The following is a 14,430-nucleotide window of genomic DNA, read 5'->3' as shown; positions in this document are numbered from 1 at the left end:
CTGATGAAAATCAATATTCATGAGTGAAAATTCTGAGAGAGTCTGCTATTTATATTCTGAAAATCTGTCAGAGCCAATCACATCTCTGAATCCTGCTTATTAAACCACTTGACTTTGCTGTATAATTGAGAGAGGAGAAGGCTTGGTCTGAATTATCCAGCAAGGTGCTTGATTCTAGTAGGATCTATCTGAATTTAATGACTTTTCCCAGGATGCGCACATTAGTTTTACTTTAATACTGGACAGCTTCTGGTAAGCCACTTTCAAGTTGTAGACTTGAGGTCAGAGTATGAAAATATCTTGCACTGGGGTTTTTGACATGGACCACCAATATTAGCACTTTTGGAAACCTCTAGAAATGTTATGCTCAGGCCCTGCTTCAGGTCTTCTAAATCAGAAAGTCTGGATATGGGTGTATGGGCTATCTGTGCTTTCCCAATGCCTTCAGTAGACTTAGATGCTAAAGTTCAGGGACTACTGTTTTAGTATCCTCTGCAACAGAGGATACTGAAGTGCAGGCAGCTCCCCTTTGCAGTAAGCTCAGTGTTCCCCTGACTTGGAGAGTTCTTTCTTCTCCTAAGGCTTCCTAGGCCTGAGTTTAGGTTTACCTCTCCAGAAGCTAGAGAGACTGAGGAAAGTTAAAATCCTTACTTGCATTTATATCTGTAATGGTTGCACACTGTGCCCATGTTTGGTTTCTACTTGGAAGGTAAATGAAATGAAAACCACCTTAATCCATATGAGAGCTGGTGTCAATGCCAGTTTTGAAACCTAGTGCAACTTCTTTTGGACAAGCCTAGCTCAGTGATAGTCTGAAAAAAAAAATTGAGAATAAACCACTCAACCATCTTTTATATATGATGGTGGTTTGTGAAAATTCTCTAGATAACTTAGATCTCTAGGTGATGAAATCTATACTTTGGATTTTGACCTGAATAATTTGTTTTCAATATTTAATAAAAAATAATTAGCCCCTAATTGTTGTTTTACCAAAATCAGTGTCATTATCAGTGTTTGTTCAAAGATTTCAGAAGGTATCACTTTCATTCCAACCAACAAATGCAGGGATTTAGCAAGTAGTCCACAAGATCCTTCATCCTTTTGACAAAAAAAAAAAAAAAACAAAAAAAAAAACTTCTAAATAAATTTTGAGACTTGCTGTTTGAAATTAGCATATGTTTTAGCAGATTACCTCCATACATCTAAATTCCATTTTTGAATCTTCTCCAGGAATAGCTTTGATCTTCAAACTATTATTTATTCCACATGAATATAATGTTCCTTAGAGAAAGCGGATCTTCCTGCAAATAACATCAGTGTTGTTCCTTAAAACCCTGGAAATACTTGACATAAATCTGAAATGATACTAAAACCAGGGGACATTCATATCTTAAATATTGCCTACAGGCACATGTGCTAAAGTTTAGGACCCCAGTTTGGCATTACTGGGAGGTGGCAGAGCCATTGTGAGATCTTGTGATATGTGCCATGCCCTTGAAGGTATAGTGGGACCCCAGATCTTCACTTCCTCTCTCCCTCTTTCACCCACCAGGTAGTGGGTGAGATCTTTACTCTGCCAACACTCCTGCCATGATACTCTGCCTCAACAGGCCCAAAGTCAATGGGTCCATCCATCATGGACTTCACCCTCCACAACCATGAGCCCAAACAAACTTTTCCTTTTATAAATTAATTATCCCAGGTATTTGTTACCAAAACAAAATGCCAAACCCAGAGAGAGAAGAAAGGAAGAATGAGTAAGAAAGGAAGAAAATAAGAGGAAGGCAAGAAAGGAGAGAAGTGGGGTGGGGAAGAGAAAAGAAAATGTAGAACAGGAAAGTAAAAGGAGATGAGGGAAGATAAAAAGTAATATGTTGCAAAAAGAGAAGCAACATCAGTGATCAAAGCTAAAAGACCCAAATTCAAAAAGCACGGAATGTGGATACAAACACAGAAACAGAAGACAGGTATGTAAACAAGGCAACTATCATTGTAAGAAGATAATTTACAGAAAAAAAAAAAAAACTAAGTCTTAAGAAACTGGACACATAAGTATAGGAGACAAAGACATAGTCATTAAAAATAAATGTGGAGAATAGTATATCCCTTTTCTCTTTCATTTTATTCTGATTGAGGGGAGTTTTTCAGTTTAGTGCTAGTATAACTCATTTTAAATTTTTTTTCTTCCTTTTACCCTTTTATTAGTGCATTGTAGTTATGCATAATATTGGGGTTCATTTTGATATGATCATGCAGGATGGAATGGAATGTGCTGCACTTGATCCCCCACTCCTTTCCCTGTCCTTCCCATCCTCTCTCCTCTGGTACTCCTGCCTCTACTCCACTCGTCTCACTTATATATATTTATAGTTTTTTACAATTAGTGCATTTTAAATATAAATAAAGGTGAAATATGTAATCAATGTTCATCTTAAAATATGCATATTCTTTACAACCTTTTATGTTTATATATTACATATAGTGTTTTAATTTCAGATTATAAATTTTCTAAATACTCATATTGTCCCCCCTCCCTTTTTTTCAGTTGTCCAAAGCCTAAGAGCACATCTTCTCAAATTCAAAAGACTTGGCCATTCAGTAGAAGAGATGATCTTATATAGTGTGCCCAAAACAGATATTTTTTTTTATTTCTTTTATTTTTTATTGATTTTTTTTGAATTTATATATGACAGCATTATAATTCATATTAGACATATAGACCACAATTTTTCACACCTCTGGTTGTATACAAAGTATATTCACACCAATTTGTGTCTTTATACAAGTACTTTGGATAATGATGACCATCACATTTCACCATCATTTCTAACCCCATGCCCCCACCTTCCCCTCCAACCCCTTTGTCCTATGTAGAGTTGTCTATTCCATTCATGCTCCCCCCACCTACCCCACTATGAATCAGCCTCCTTAAATCAGAGAAAACATTTGGCATTTGGGTTTATAGAATTGGCTAACTTAACATTACATTATCTCCTCCAATTCCATTCATTTACCTGCAAATGCCATGATTTTATTCTCTTTTATTGCTGAGTAATATTCCATTGTGTACATATTCCACATTTTTTTAATCCGTTAATCTACAGAAGGGCATCTAGGTTGGCTCCATAGTTTAGCTATTGTGAATTGTGCTGCTATAAACATTAATATGGCTGTGTCCCTGTAGTATGCTGTTTTTAAGTCCTTTGGGTATAGACTGAGGAAATGGATAGCTAGATCAAATGGTGGTTTCATTCCCAATTTTCAAAGGAAGCTACATACTGCTTTCCATATTGGCTGCACAAATTTGTAGTCCCACCAGCAATCTGTAAGTGTATCTTTTTCCCCACATCCTCGCAAATACTTATTGTTGTTTGTATCCATAATAGCTGCCATTCAGACTGGAGTGAGATGAAATCTTAGAGTAGTTTTGATTTACATTTCTCTAATTGCTGGCGATGATGAACGTTTTCTCATATATTTGTTGATTGATTGTATATCATCTTCTGAGAAGTGTCTGTTCAGGTCCTTGGACCATTTATTGATTGGGTTATTTATATTTTTGGTGTTTCACTTTTTGAGTTCTCTATATACACTAGAGATTAGTGCTCTATCTAATGTGTGAGGGGTAAATATTTGCTCCCAAGACATAGGCTCTCTATTCACCTCAATGTTTCTTTTGCTGAGAAAAAAACGTTTTAGTTTGAATTCATCTAATTTATTGATTCTTGGTTTTAATTCTTGCACTATAGGAGTCTTATTAAGGAAGTTGGGGCACCAAAACAGGCAGGTAGACCAATGGTACAGAATAGAGGACACAGAGACTAACCCACAAAATTACAATTATCTTATATTAGACAAAGGCACCAAAAACCTGCATTGGAGAAAAGATAGCCTCTAAAACAAATGATGTTGGTAAAACTGGAAATCCATATGCAACAAAATGAAATTAAACCCCTATCTCTCATCATGCACAAAACTCAACTCAAAATGGATCAAGGACGTAGGAATAAAACCACAGAACCTGCACCTAATAGACGAAAAAGTAGGCCCTAATTATTTTTTCTTTCTTGTGATGTTTGAAAACAAAGAAATTTGTTATCCCAATTCTCCTGACAGCCCTCTTGTAACAGTGAGGAAATTGAACTTGCACACACACACACACACACACACAAAAAAAAAAAAAAAAAAAAAAAAAAAAAAACGTATACTTTAGTCAGCAGAAAGAAAGGTAGAATTAATGGACGATGACACCAGTAAGTCACAGAGACAACTAATATGGGAACCCATCTGACATGTAGGTTTTTTGATCTCTAACATAATATTTCCCCTTATAATCTAAGTCTAGTTTTATCTATGCTTCTGTTAATAATATTTGTGAAAAATACTATCTCTATAATAAAATACTATAATTGCTATCTCTTATGTTTTAGGGGCATGAACAGTAATGTTCCTCAGTGCCAGTTCACTTCTAGGCACAGACACATGTGGTTAGAGAATGGGACAAAATACAAATGTGACACCAATAGATTTTGGGGGGGTCATATAGAATAAACCATTGTCAAACATTGCAAGTGTAATCCTCAGACACATCAGTACATATCTATGTGTGTCTGTGTGTGTATATATATACACACACAGACACACATAGATATATACACATACATATATCCCCCAGTTAACCTCACATAATTTTTCTAATCCTTCTGTGAGTTACATTCCTCCAAAGCACCTTCTTGTACATATTCCATAGGTGAAGATAACTGAATCAAGTTTTCCTCTGCTTCTAATTTCTGTATAATTAAGTTATATGACAATTTTAAATTATAACATTAATATAATAGAGTGGTGACCCCATCACAAAGTACACAGAATATATTTAATTTTGTAAATTCTTTATATCATGATCTTGGCATTAAGTTCTTTCACTTTTACAGGTAAGAGTTTACAAAGATTGTAGAGTTTTGAAGTATCCTAGAAGTTTTCCTGCAACTCAATATATATATTCATGTAGGATCACCCCTAGAACAGAGAATATTTGGTTCACTTAACCAAAGTGCCCTTCAAAGATAATTGTCCTTGAAATGACATCTCAGCTTTAAAAACTTTCAAAGATCACTAGGCACATATTATTAAGGACATAAATACCCAAGTTGAATTTTAATGCTTTTATTCTTAAATATACTTACTTCTAAATACATTAACTTTACCCATTTTATTCCTAATAACTTATTTTCATACCTTTCCATTGAAGATCATATTTCAAAAAGTCAATCTAACAATATCTGTCATATCACATGCTTTTCTTACCATATGGTACTGAAACTGATTCCACAAAGAAGTGAGATCAATGTCTACTGAATCTGGACAGACTGTGATTGTGCTATGACACTATGTGATTTATGAGACTAACTCAAAAACCAGTAGAAATTCCACATGATTATTTTGAGTTGTTGGCTCTTGGAACCCAGTCACATGCTGTGAGGAAGCTCAAGCAGTCACATGGAGAGGTTACATATAGCAATAGAGCTAAAGTTTCAGATGAATTTCAGCCAATATAAACCACCAGACATGAGAATAGAACCTTCAGACGTTCCCAAGCCTCAATTTTGAATTATACACTGCCGCAGTCTTGCTGGGCACAATTCAGGAGCCACTTGTCAAAAGAAACTAACTTTATTTTTAGAACCACACACGCCAAACAAACCGCTCTTCAGGAAAAACCCTCAGAGCCCACCTGCCACCACCGGCTTCCCACAAGCCACTCCCCCAACCACCAGCCTCTCCACCTCCCACAATCCTCCTGCTCTTGAGGCCGATTGGCTGGGTCGCGTGGGCAGAGCCAAAAAAGTCCCCCCATGAGCAGCTCCTTGGCCTGAAAGGGCAGGAAAACAGCCCAATGAGCATCACCGCAGAGGAGCCAATCAGCTAGATGTTGCTGGGGCCACTGTGAGCCAATCATCAGCCGGCAGTCTGAAAGTTTGCTGGGGCCTCTTCGGCTATGGCTCTCAACATCTCCCCCTCTCTGTTTAAACAAAAAGCATGTGGCTTAGGGACCATGCCTGCCTTAGGTTGTCCAATAGTACATATGGTCCTTACCTGTTATCGGACGAGCTGACCTCAAGGAGTCAGCCTCCTGTCTTAGGTTGGTACCGTTGCAATTGGATCTTACCTGTCACTGACTACCAGTTCGGTATACAGCCACACCTATGGAGAGGTCTTTGTATCAGCGGAGGGGGTGGGGTTCTTTGCCTCACCTCTGTCGGCCCCCAAATTTTAGTTGAATGATCATGACAAGCAGAAGGGAGGAAGATACACCAAGACAATTGACAGCTCCTTTTGGAAAAATTGTACCATCGATGATATCATTAGCAAAAATACCCCAACACTACCACAAGTCGCTACATCAACAAATAGTTCACAATGCATACAGGTGAGTTCACAATGCATACAAGTGATCAAGTGATACATAGTCCAGGCAAGTTCTGCAAGCAGTTCAGTGATGGCTATTGCAGAAGCTGTAGATTGGTTTTATCTTTGTCTTCACCAATACACAGCCTTTAAGTCTTCCTGGTTGAGACTTTTTTTAGTATTTATTTTTTGGTTGTAGTTGGACACAATATCTTTATTTGTTTATTTTTATGTGGGGCTGAGGATGGGAACCCAGGGCCTTGCACATGCTGGGCAAGCACTTTACCCCTGAGTCACAATCCCAGCACCCCTGGTTGACTTTAGACATTTTAGTACAAAGACCAGCTATCCCCACCATGCCCTCTTTCTAATACCTAAATAAAGAATTCATAAGGCTAACAAAGTATATTCTATACCACTGTGTTTGGAAAGTGTGTTATTCAGCAATAATAACATTTATATTTATTCTGTTGCCAATTTATTTAGAAAGAGGCATTTGTAGATTTGACTAAATTCAGAATTATAAAAAGGAAATTTCCCTGGATTATCCAAGTGGGTATCAAAGCCATGGTAAGTGTACTTGTAAAATAGAAACTGACAGAGATTTTACAAAGATGAAGAGGAGGAGGCAATGTGAAGTCTGAGACTGTAGAAGCTAACCACAGCAGAGTCACTCAGCCATTAAGGGGTTTCTGACTTCTAGTCTCCAGAGGAGAAAATAAAGTTCTGTTGTTTTAAGTTTCCAATGCCGTAGTAGTTTGTGATGGCATACACAGGAAACTAATAAAATTTCTAAAATATTTTCAGAGAAAAGTGTGACTCAAGAACATTATGTTGAGAATAAAACAGTTAAGCATGTGAGGAACAAGGAAATAGAGCTTATGATGGCAGATAAACAACAACAAAAAACCTCACTATAGTATAAAATCCATCCAAGAGATGAGTAAGTCAAAATAACTCAGAGGAATCATGAAAAAAAGAAGAGGAAGTAGTTGCAAATCAATTTAACTACAAAATATGTTTTCAAAATTATGGAAATTATGGTTATAAAATATACATAATTAAATATATGTAAATTATATATAATATATGTAATTAAAATGAATTGGGGAAAAGTAGGATAGGGAAAATGTGATGTAGTAAAAAATTTATAAAATGGATTTTAAAATACCTAAGTAAAATATACAATACAGATATCTAAGAATTTCAACCCATAATGTTTTATATTTTTAAGTGTAGTATGATTTTTAAAGAAAATATTATGGTTAATTTTATCTGTTAACTTGGCTAGGCTATAGTATTCAGGTTTTAATCAAATCATAATCTCTATAGAGTATTTTTATAGATTTGATGATCATCTATAATGGGTTGACTTTAATTAAATGAGATTAACAGTTTCTGCCTGAGTTTTCAGACTATCTGTTGTATAGATCTTGAACTTGCTGGTACCACAAATGTCTGAGCTAGTTCCTTGAAATAAATCTACCTGCATACCTTCTTATTTAATTTTAAATGTTAGAATGTTAAATAGAATGTCTATTTATCCATCTATCCATCCATTCATCTTATTGCTTCTGTTTCTCTGGAGAGTCCTAAATAATAGAGAAACTAATTCTTCTCATTAATACATTGATAATATATTCAGTTATTCTTGGACATAACAAATCTAAATTAAAATTACATTGTAACTTAAAAATACAGTCTTGTAATGAAATCCCATTTAAAAAGTTTCATTTTTTCCTTATAGTTCTCTTCCCTACTTTTCCATTTCCCTGTCTTTATTCTTTCCTTCCTTTCTTCCTCCCTTCCTGTTTCTGCAGATCTATAAGTACTCAAGAAGAAATAAGTAAAATCATGTTCAATAACTGTTATGAAGGTCATTTCTAGCTAGTGAGTTTTTTTAAAATTCTACTTTTTGTGCTCCTTGGCAAGCTTGGAAACCTTGCATGTGATCATATCTGGCATATTCTTAGAGAACATTCAAAATAATGTTGACATAAATAATGATTTGGAAGCAATGAAATTGGAACTATTTCTTAAATGAACACACACACACACACACACACACACACACACACACACCCCAAGTGTTTTCAAAGATTTATTTATTTATTTATTTATTGGTATGGGAGTAATGAACCCAGGACTACTTAACCACTGAGTCACATCCTGAGTCCATATTTATAGTTTATTTTGAGATAGGGCCTTGCTTAATTGCTGAGTCTGGCTTTGAACTTGAGATCCTCCTGTCTCAGCCTCCTGAACCAATGAGATTACAGACATGCACCACCACACCTGGCTTTTTTAAAGAATTAAATGCAAAAAAAAAAAAAAAAAAAAAAAAGAAAGAAAGAAAGAAGAAAAGAAAAAGAAAGAAAGAAAAATAAAACAAAATAAACCCAAATATAAAAAAGTAAAAACTGTTAGTGAATAATTTATCAAATCTTAGATTTCGACAGTACTTTCACATATAAGAATTAAGAAAAAAAAGATTATGAAGGGAAGAATTGTTTAACATAATAGAAATAATAATCAAGAAAACTGTACATGCCAAAATGTTATAGAAAAATTAAGTATAAGCTATAAAAATATTTATAATATTATCTACAAGAAAAAGTGACTTCTGTTCTGTTCACTTCTGGAACTGCTAACTCTTAGTGCAGTCAGTTGTGCACTATAGGAACCCAGTGCATTTTCAAAGACAACAGGAAAGTAGGAAGGAAAGGAGAGAAAAGGAAAGGTGAAAGTATGATAAAATTCTGAAAGGATTCTGCTAAATTCCAAATTTCCTCATCTTTACTGCAACGGATACTTCATTAAGTACATCATATTTTAAGTAAGAAAATAAAAATTTCTTTAAAATAAAGGGTGATATTGTAGAACTAAATGCATTGCAAGACCTATTTTTTAATATTCTCTTGAATAAAATGTGATTAAAATTATGTTTTTTTAAAAGTAGTTTTTGTTAAAACTATGTTAAAAATGTGCAAATCTATACATTTTGCCTCCAAAAAGTTTTGAGTTTAGGTTTTCTGAAAAATATAATCCTTTTTCTTTGAAGAATTAGAAAAATTAGGATGAGTTTACAATTTAAATACTAATCCAAACTCCTAGATCCTGTACTGCCTAGTTGGTGGACCTTGAGCAAGCATATGAAGTACATATAATAATATGGAATTAACACCAAGGAGGGGCTCAGTAAAAGCGTAGCTAATAAGATAAAAAAAATTTCAGGACATTAATGTCCTAAATGAAAAGGATGAGAATGGAAGTACAATAGCACCATAAAAGAAAATTTACACAATCAAAAATTATTTTACTGCCATTGTAAAATACCCACTTAGGCCTTTGAAAATAAAATCTTGCTCAAATTGCATTTTTCATACAGCTGGGGAATATTGTTATATCTGTAAGCAGATAAAGGCAATCTTATGATTTGTGAATGGGCATTATTATTACATAACTCTTGATTTCTATCCCATGGTCAAGTATAGGTTTATTATTTTTTGCTTTTGACAATTATTTTAGAAAACAAATAGGGTACTTGGATCCATACAATTTTCATACTACATGCCTTCTTATATAAAATTGAATATTTCCTTGTAGAAGTAATTTTTTGATTTAAGTAAGATGTGTGTCTCATCAAGAACTACATAATGCAGATGAAAATCTCTGAATTTGTATATGTAAAATTTATCCAAATCTAATGAAAAGGAAAATGAGTTTTCCCTGGATTTATCTATAATTGCATAAAGATTATCAAAGGCAAAAGAGCCCTATGAAAGTATTTTTATTATTAGTTATAAACTTTAAAAGTCACCCAAGAATCACATAAGAAGGATACAGCACATCAAATTTCCTTCACCAAAAATAACTTCATAAATAAATATTCTGCTGTTAGAAAAATACATCACTGCTTAAAATTTGTACATCTGTTTTCGGGTTTACTCTAGGTTTTATTATCATTTATTTTCATTTCCTGCATACATGTTAATTCAAATTCTTAAGATTCACCTCTAACATGTGGGTACTATAATAGGGCTTTTTACATAGAAGGATTTTAACAATCAAAACACTTAAAGTACTTTACAAATGATATTATCTCTACAGATTTGCATAATGGTAAGATTTAAGAAACTGATTGAAATCCATTTTATTATGAAGAATACAGAGTATTTTTTTGAATGTAGATCTTCCATAATACCTTCCCTGATCATTCCAGCTGCATTGATTTCATCTTCATCGTTCTCTGTTCTTTTATGCTTACCCTCAGTAGAATCATAGGGCTTAGCATTTACCTGCATGGTGAGGCTTAGTCTATCTCTCCAGCTGGGTTAAAAACCCTGGAAGTGAAAGCTTCATGCTCTTGTTCTTAAAATGCATCACATCCCTCCATCAATGTAAATTGTATTTAGTATGTACCAAACATTTTCCTAGGGGTTCGTACACTATCTAATTATTACAATGGCCCTGCAAGATGATTATTATTGTGCTGCTCATTTTTACAAATAGGGAATCTGAAGCACAAATAAGAAGTTAATTCTAAACTATTTGATTCCAAAACCTTTCTTATTCTCTTTACTACATACACAGCGGTTGCCCATCATGCACTTAGAGACAGAAGGAGAAAAACCATTTTAATTATTTTTATACCCACTATTACTAAATAAATTGTGGATATAAAAATAATTAAAAGGATTTAGAAGATAGTAGCATTATATTAAATCTAGTCAAGTTTATTTTAATTTGGAAATTAAATTTCTCTACCTAGCACTTAAAAAAGTTAGAAAAAATTGTCCAGTGCTTTTAAAAAAATTTATTGTTGCATTAATTATACAGAATAGTGAGTTTCATTGTGGCATTTCATGTAGGCATATAATACAATCTGTTCAGTTTCATTATCCATAGCCTCCCCTTTCTCTCCCCTCTTTTCTCCCCATAGTTCCCTTTCTCTACCTTAAAGTTCTCCCTTCTATTTTCATGAGATCCTTCCCTACCTCCCCCAACAATTTTTTGCTCTAGTTCCCACATATGAGAGGAAACATTCAGCACTCAGATCTGAGTGTGGCTTATTTCACTTAATGTAATGCTCTTCAGCTCCATCCATTTTCCTACAAATGACATGATTTCATTCTTCTTTATCACTGAATTAAATTCCAAAATTCCATTCCATTTTCTTCATCCATTCAGCTGCAGATGGACACCTAGGCTGGTTCCATAATTTGTTTGTTGTGAATTGTGCTGCTGTAAACATGTGAATGCATGCATCTTTAAAATATGCTCTCTTTCATTCTTTTGGACAGATACCGAGGAGTTCTATAGTTGGATCATGTGGTAGTTCCATTTTTATAGTTTTGAGGAAATTCTATGCTGGTTTCCATAGTGGCTATACTAATTTACATTCTTCCCGAAGACTTCTACAGCTGGTAAACAAATTCAGCGAAGAAGCAGAATACAAAGTCAACATTCAAAAATCAGTAGTTTTTCTGTACATCAGTAATGAATCTTCTGAAAAAGCAGAAAAGCAATTTCATTCACAATGGCTTCAAAAACAAATATTATACCACTTGTATTTGTCCATTTTACTGTTGATAGACATTTGGATTGCTTCCTTATCTGGGCTGTCATAAGTAGTGATGCTTTGAGCATTCTTGCACTTTTCACTCTCTGTTCATATGCCTGCATTTCTGTTGGGTATATTCCTAGGAGAGCAGTTGGTGGTTCACAGAGTATGAGAGTCTACATAAGCAGTTGCTGAGTTTTCCAAAACAGCTGAAGCAGTAGACTCATCAACAGTTTAGGCAAGTTCCTAACTTTCTAACTTCTGCTTGTTCCACCTTCTTTTTTTCTCTCCCTCTAGTCTTTATTTGTACATTACAGTTATATATAATGGTGAGATTTGTCATTACATATTCATGCATGCACACAATATAACAATACAGTTGGGACAATTTGATTCCCCATCAATCCTCCTCCTCCTCCCTCTCCACCTCCCACCAAGGGGATGCTTTCCACTCTTCTTCTGATCTTCCTTTGCTTTTCATGCAATCATCCCCCATCTTTCTTTTTATTTTTCCTCTCTATTTTCAACATATGCAATAAAACATAGGTTCTTCTGAATTTGACTTATTTTGCTTAACATATTGTTCTTAAGTTCCATCCATTTTCCTGCAAATGACACAATTACATTTTTTTATGACTGAAGAAAACTCCTTTGTGCATATAAACCACATTTTCTTATACAGGTGCTACATTCATGAACTAAAATAGTATTAAGCAATGAGAACAAATGAAATTTCTACACACAACGTTATGGATACCACTCATGAACATGATATTGAGCAAAAGAACCCAATACAACAAGGGACATATAACTGCATGATTCCACTCACAGATCAGTTCAAAAAGAGGCAAAACTAATGTGTGGTGATTACCTTGAGGGTGTTATTGATTGAACAGAAACTCAAAATGAACTTTCAGGAGGCAAGTAATATTTTTTTAATGGACCGGGGAATTTACTTACTATATATGTGTTGCCCTTGTGGTCCTTCACTTAAGCCATATACTTCTGATCATATTGGCTGTTTTATTACATTATCATATACAGATGTGCCTTTATATAGGGTAAAACTCTAATAAAATTTATTTGGGGATAAAGTAAAATAAAATAAAAGACTTGGGGATAAATATAACCAAATAGGTGAAAGAGCAAGGAAAATTACAGAATTCTGAAAAAAAAAAAAAAAGAAATCCAAGAAGAAACAGAAAATGGAAAGACTTGCCATATTTATGGGTAAGCAGAATTAATATTGTTAAAATGGCCATACTACCCAAAGTGACCAGATTAAATGCAACTCCCATCAAAATGTTTTTGTTGGAATGATTTCAGTCTTTTAAGAAGTTGGCACTCACATTGCTGAGTTCCTGCTTAAACTTAACTCAGCTCCCCCAGCCCTGTCTCAACATCCTACTTAACTATAGTGCATTTTGAAAACCAGGAAGCTGACATTCACAAAATACTGTGAACTCTAGACCTTACATGGACTCATTGTTTGTTTGCATGTGTGCATGTACATTCTATAAAAATGTCTCACGTGTATAGATTTGCGAAACCACTGCCACCATCAGTATTCAGAACAGTTTTGAGCTCAATTTTATATAAAATATGCCTAGCACAAACAACTTTCTTCTTTCAGGGCTGGCTTCTTGCTGATCTCTACATATGTAATAATCTCTCAACTATGCAGAGTGTTTTGATCTTCAGCTTTACAACTACTTTATTTGAAATCATCATAAATTTATTTTTAAACTCTGATAAGTTGTGTCTAAATGATGTTGTGAACATTACATTTTGTGGAAATTTATATACTTCATTATCTAAAGACTGAAGCTCATCGACACACTGAACTGTTGCTAGGGAACCATTTCTTATAGTTACTAGTCAAATTCAGAAAAGAGAAATGATAAGAATTCACAAATACATTCTAAAGGGTTGTTAAGGTTTTTTCCCCCTAAATTAAGCAGGTAAAACTGTATAGTTATGCAGATGGAAGTAGACATAATATACTCATGGGCCTTCCACATGCAAAGATTCTTAAGGAATGTTTATTATAACCCTTCATTTCAGAAGATGCTAGATGATGTTAAACATTTAGTCCTGATCACACAGCAAGTTAGTGATCTGGACTGGATTAAAACCCACATCTTTCCAAACAGCAAGCTTCCCAATATTCCTCACCATCCTTTTACCAGCAGAAAGAAAGAATATGTAGTCTAATTTATGAAAAAGGACAGAGAGTGCCAATGGCATCAGGCTTCCAAATCAGATCAGGTGTGGATTAAACAGAGCTTGATAACATGTATAAATTAATGAGAGTGGCCTAATCACACACAACAATAAAACTCCCATTTTTCATTTTATATTTGATATTTAAATTAGCTATTTTCATTAAAGGGTCTTTTGATGAGTGAGTTGATGTGTTGTTACTAGACAGGTGGTCTAATAATGTGCAAAACACAGGT

Source organism: Callospermophilus lateralis, chromosome 5, assembly GCF_048772815.1.
Source record: "Callospermophilus lateralis isolate mCalLat2 chromosome 5, mCalLat2.hap1, whole genome shotgun sequence".
Classification (NCBI taxonomy): Eukaryota; Metazoa; Chordata; class Mammalia; order Rodentia; family Sciuridae; genus Callospermophilus; species Callospermophilus lateralis.
The sequence above is the reverse complement of the archived record's forward strand: the minus strand, read 5'-3'. Positions refer to the sequence as shown.